The sequence below is a fragment of the Bison bison genome, unplaced genomic scaffold (genome assembly GCF_000754665.1).
Source record: "Bison bison bison isolate TAMUID 2011002044 unplaced genomic scaffold, Bison_UMD1.0 scf7180017864492, whole genome shotgun sequence".
Classification (NCBI taxonomy): Eukaryota; Metazoa; Chordata; class Mammalia; order Artiodactyla; family Bovidae; genus Bison; species Bison bison.
The window spans coordinates 4,613,380-4,619,478 of NW_011495051.1; the positions used below are offsets into that span (position 1 = coordinate 4,613,380).

Consider the following 6,099-nt stretch of genomic DNA (forward strand, 5'->3'; position numbering starts at 1 on the left):
TCCTAGCAAGGCGGGCAGCTAGCGCCTGCGCGCGGAGCCCGGCACTGAGACCCGCTCTGGATTGCAGTCCGGTTCAGGACAAGCTCGTAGCCCGCGCCTGCGCATTAACCGCCCCCGCCTCCTTTTCCCGCCGACCGAGGGGGCGTGGGCAGGGCAGGGCAGGGCGCACGCGCAGTGAGCCTGGAGCGCGCGGCGGGCAACCCGGGATCCGAAGTTCTTTACAGCTGCCCGGCCGGAGTGGGTTTTCATGCCCCTGCTTTCCGATTGTTTTCCGGCCCTAACCCCGAGGCTGGAGTGTGGACAGCGGAGGGCGCCGCAACAAAGGCCATCTTCTAGGTAAATCCCTGGGTTGGGCCAGGGGGAGGCTTTTCATGTGCGCAGGTCCGGGCCTTGGAGGGGACCCTGGAGGGGGGTCTTGGGGCGCCCTATGTCACCTCAGGCCTCAGTTTTCCCTTCTAAGGAACCGTACGTCAGGCAAACTTTCTGAGGCCACGTGGAGAGGTGGGGGATGGTTGGGGAAGTAGAGGTCAGAGGTTGGAGATCACTGGCCAAAGAGAAGGTTCATGGGGGTGGGGCGGGGAAAAGATGTTGATCGGGGGACTCAGCGCAGGAGACCTGCGTCATTGAACCATCAGAATGGGCGTTCCGGGACGAATGGCCCACGAGGCCCTGGACCTTACGGCGACTGCCTTCATAGATCACGTGGGCTGGCTATCGCCCACCGTCTGGAAGACAATGAAACCTACACAGGCGAGAAAAGCAGGCACCGGGGCAACCAGCAAAAATTGAACTATAAGTACTGCCTTGGTGGTTGGGCATTTTCGGAGGTCGAGTGTGTGTGACCGAGATGTAAGCGAGTATGGAGTCCCAATCCTCAGTTTCCTTCTTCCCCCGAGGAAAACGGCAGTGAATGATAAGTTATGTCAGACTCTTTGCGACCCCATGGACTGTAGCCCACCAGGCTCCTCTGTCCTTGGGATTCTCCAAGGCAAGGATACTGGAGTGGGTTGCCATGCCCTCCTCCAGGGGATCTTCCCCACCTAGGGATCAAACCAGCATCTCTTAAGTCTCCTGCTTTGGCGGAGAGGTTCTTGACTACTAGGGCCACCTGAGAAACGACCTGAGATGGTCAAAGCTATTCTCAAGAGTGTGCAAGAAGCCTCCAGTGTGGGGGGCTTGAGCACACAGGGAAACTCAGGCATAGGGACCAGCTGAAAATGGGGAATAAATGTTCTAGGCGTAGGGAACCAAAGAAAAGGGGAGATAGGGATTCTTCCTCTGACATCCCCCCTGCCCCATAGTCCACTGGGGAGGATGTTGAGATTTGGGGCAGGATAGTCCTCCTGCCTGGAGAAGGCAATGGCACCCCACTCCAGTACTCTTGCCTGGAAAATCCCATGGATGGAGGAGCCTGGTAGGCTGCAGTCCATTGGGTTGCTAAGAGTCAGGCACAACTGAGTGACTTCACTTTCACTTTTCACTTTTATTTATTGGAGAAGGAAATGGCAACCCACTCCAGTATTCTTACCTGGAGAATCCCAGGGACAGAGGAGCCTAGTGGGCTGCCATCTGTGGGGTCGCACAGAGTCGGACACGACTGAAGCGACTTAGCAGCAGCAGCAGCAGTCCTCCTGCCAAGACTAGATGCTGAGTAAGGCTCTGATGAAAGACAGCACTGTTGCCTGCTTGTAGGAGACAGAGCGGTCTATGCTGAGCGGTTGAGTTGGAGGCTGATGTGATGCTTTTCCTCTGTTTGATTGCTTAACTAGAATTTGTCCGGATAAAAATGAAGATTTTTACATGAGAGCTTTGCTCCAAAGAAGTGGGACATTACTCCTCCCGGCTGCTCATGATTCTCAGGTGACTGAGAAGTTTCCGGGAATGGTGGAGGCCGAGTCCTCATACCGTGCAGTGGTCCCCTAGGGAAACCCACTCATTAATTAAGACACTTGCTTGTCCAGGGGTCTCAAATAAGAATTGGCTCTTGATCGATCTGAGCACGCCTGGTGGTCTTAGACTGCCGAAGGGAGTTACTGAGACACGTAGGAGGGCTGAAACGACTCTGGGGTGACTCCTGGAGGAGTTAAGCTCACATGCAGCACACTGGCCCACCACACAATTTCACTAGTAAATTTTACCCCTGACAAATTCAGCTTAAAATGGGAAATAAAATCCCTCAAACACAGAAACACGGGGCATCAGAAAACAGCCTCTAACACCAGCCTGGTTTATGCATGTACAAAACTTATTCTTGCAGGTAGCTAATTGGAATTAAAGGAAATTTTCTGTCCTAAAAATAGTCAAAATGGGCTCTTTTACTGCATAGGCAGTTGTTAAAGAAAGCTAGCTAGAGATAGTCTAGTAAATTGTAATCTGATCTCTCTGTGTTTGTCTATAGGTATGTAATGTTATGCTTTACCTGTGGATGACGTTATCAAAATTATTTTGTAAATAAGCACTACTTAAGTGGCTTGAGACAATTAAGAGCTTATATAAATTCTCAAAATACAAAAGATAACTGGCCAGAATTTTAGATTCATGAAAACTAAAAAAACATTCAATATTAAGTTAATATCTGATGTTAAAGTGTTAATATAGACATGTCTTTAGACTTCCCTGGTGGCTCAGACGGTAAAGCATCTGCCTACAATGCAGGAAACCTGGGTTCAATCCCTGGGTTGGGAAGATCTCCTGGAGAAGGAAATGGCAACCCATTCCAGTATTCTTGCCTGGGAAATCCCATGGACAGAGGAGCCTGGTAGACTACAGTCCATGCGGTTGCAAAGAGTCGGACACGACTGCGCAACTTCACTTTCACTTTCACTTTAGAGCCATCAACATTAGGTATAATACTTTTATTGATTAAACAAATGCCAGAAAGTCTCCTGCTTCCAGACGAGGTAACTATAGCTTATGTAAATGGTCACCAGGAAGGGAATTCTATGGAAGCCACAGGGAACAGGCTCACAGATGAAGCCACTAAACGAGCCTCTCTAGGGGAGAAAATGAATCTATTGAACCTAATCTCAAACACCCAAACTGAAGACCAAAGATGGGTGTTACCTGATGGAAGGAAAATGATAAGTAAGCCCATGATGAGGGAATTAATGCCCACTGGGGCCCCCAGGCTATGTATGATACAATACTTAGAAACTATGGTTGCCTGAGAATCTACACCATTGCGAAACAGGTTTACAGAAGCTGCCATAGCCTGCCAGGAAATTAACAAGAGGGTGATTAGGAAAACACACTCCAGGAGGCAGACCTCCTGGGCTAAGACCAATTTCTAAGAAACTATATACTGACCATTTCCTCTACCTTATCATTCCCCAGATTAAAAGGACACCTTGCCCAGACTCTGCCTGTAGAATTCATCACTTCCAGCCGGGTGACTTGGGGTTAATCAAAACCTAGAAAGAAGACAAACTCCAACCAAGCTGGAAAGGCCCTTATCAAGTGCTTCTGACGACCGAGACAGCTGTGTGGACTGCTGAAAAAGATTGTACTCATTATACACGAGTCAGGGGGCCAATAAAAGAGACCTCAAAGGGAAGGGAAAGGACCAATGAACAGCCTTTAAAGGTAACTTCAAGAAAACCTTGTTAAATCCCTCCCTCTGAATCCTCCCCTTCACAATAACCATTAACCATGTGGCCACACCTTTGGAAACTGGTATTGAAACCAACAGGTAAAAAGTCAGAATAGAAATTGACAAGGAACCCTTGATTATCCAATCAGGTTGGTTGTCAATATAACCAAAACCTTGTCACCTCAGACTATTAAGTTTTGATGCCTGCCAAATTTTACCTTGCGGAACCTTAGAAAATCAGAGACAGTTGTCACAGGAGGATAAGTATCTTTGCCCTGAACCAGATTTGGTTTATATTAAAGCAAGCCTCTGCCCCAGTTGGGACGATGTACGATGGCCCACCCCGTTTCAGGACTGGATGGTAAACATAGGGTGGGTGACTCCTAGTTGGAGGCCTTTGAAAGACAAAATATACCTAAGGGCATTCCACCAGAAGCTTGTCAAAATCTAAAATGCAACCCCATCCTCTTGACTGTTAACAACCCAGCTACCCTAGATTAAGAGCCAAAAGTAGCATCTCAGGTATATGGGTTAGGGACAGATGTCACTGGCAAAGACCCCCTAGGGTGATTTGTTCTTAACTTTATTGAAAATAAAAACCAGTGTATCGGAGACTGTCCTGATCCCAAGCTCCGAAAACCATGTTAGTTCTATTAATGATCCCAAAATAATAGAAATAATTGAGGTACAAAGATCTAAGACAGACTTTAGAAACTGACACAGGGTATGGAGATACAAATACCTGGGTCAAATGGGTCAAATTTACAGTGTAAGGTCATCATAAGAGTGATGTGATGCATGTGTGGCCGGACGCCCCAGGCACAGGTGGGGAACCAGTTCCCCCTCAGATGGGACGCTGATCTGGGAGGAATGCATATGTTGGCCCTTAACCAGGACAAAGATGCATGGGGAAAAGACCTGCAAGAATCTGTCGTGACTCTTTCCCGAACTGCAAAGGTCGGACCCAGAGCTGTCCCCTCTTTCTCCATAGGGAATATGAAACAATGCAGGAGATGCAAGAGACTCGGGTTCGATCCCTGGGTGGGGAAGATCTCTGGAGAAGGAAATGGCAACCCACTCCAGTATTCTTCCCAGGAAAGTCCCATGCACAGAGGAGCCTGGCAGACTACGGTCCATGGGGTCGCAGAGAGTCAGACATGACTGAGCACAGCGAGTACTCTTGCCTCTCTAGGCAGGGGGCAGAGTTCAGTAGATCCATGGGGGAACTTTCGACCTGCACCAGCATCTTGATCGTTACCGATGAGCCAGACAACAGTAACTACTCAGCCCTCCGTAGACCCGGGCTGATGTCTGGTGGTTTTGTGGGAAAAGGAACCTCCTAGACTGACTGCCGTCAAGTTGGACAGGGGCTTGTGCCTTCATTCAATCGGCCATTCCCTTCACCCTGGCATTCCACAAGGTACCCGAAAAGCCACCCAGCCACCGAAGTTGGAGAACAGCGGTGGGCTCCTTTGACATATATATATGTGCGTGTGTGTGTATATATAGAGAGAGAGATTCAATAGGATTCCCTAGGGGAGTTCTTAATGAATTCAAGGCCTGAAACCAAATAGCTACAGGGTTTGAGTCAGTACTTTTTAGGTGGTCCACAGTTAATAAAAAAAAAAAGAAATATAGATCGGATTAATTTACATATATTATAACCAACAGATTTATCAGATACACCAGAGATGGCCTCCAAGGAGTAGCTAGCCAATTGGATGCCCCCAGTCAGATGGCTTGGGAAGTAAGATCGCACTGGACATGATAACTAGAGGAGAAAGGGGGTGTTCGTGTTATGCTGGGTGGGAAATGCTGTACTTTTATTCCCAACAGTACAGCTCCTGATGGAACCATCACAAAGGCCTTACAAGGACTAACGACCTTAACCAATGAGCTGGCAGAAAATGCTGGAATTGATGACCCATTCACAGATAGCTTAAAAGGATGGTTTGGAAAATGCAAAGATATGGTTGCCTCAGTTCTCACCCCTCTCATAACAGTTCAGTTGCTCAGTCGTATCAGACTCTTTGCGACTCCATGAACTGCAGCACGCCAGGCCTCCCTGTCCATCACCAACTCCCGGAGTCCACCCAAACCCACGTCCATCGAGTCAGTGATGCCATCCAACCATCTCATCCTCTGTTGTCCCCTTCTCCTCCTGCCCTCAGTCTTTCCCAGCATCAGGGTCTTTTCTAATGAGTCAGCTCTTCGCCTCAGGTGGGCAAAGTATTGGAGTTTCAGCTTCAACATCAGTCCTACCAATGAACACCCAGGACTGATCTCCTTTAGAATGGACTGGTTGGATCTCCTTGCAGTCCAAGGGACTCTCAAGAGTCTTCTCCAACACCACAGTTCAAAAGCATCAACGCTTTGGCACTCAGCTTTCTTCACAGTCCAACTCTCATATCCACACATGACCACTGGAAAAACCATAGCCTTGACTAGACGGACCTTTGTTAGCAAAGTAATATCTCTGCTTTTGAATATGCTGTCTAGGTTGGTCATAA

The 6,099-nt window shown here is 48.4% G+C and overlaps 1 long non-coding RNA gene across 1 annotated transcript in view; it reads left to right on the forward strand.

Moving 5' to 3' along the window:
- Positions 1–10: 10 nt before the first annotated feature.
- The window catches only part of LOC104979724, a 21,630-nt gene continuing 15,541 nt past the window's right edge, over positions 11–6,099 (forward strand). Inside the window, exons 1-2 of the long non-coding RNA XR_824191.1 lie at positions 11–336; positions 3,334–3,582. This is a non-coding gene — a long non-coding RNA (uncharacterized LOC104979724). The remainder of the gene's footprint in view (positions 337–3,333; positions 3,583–6,099) is intronic.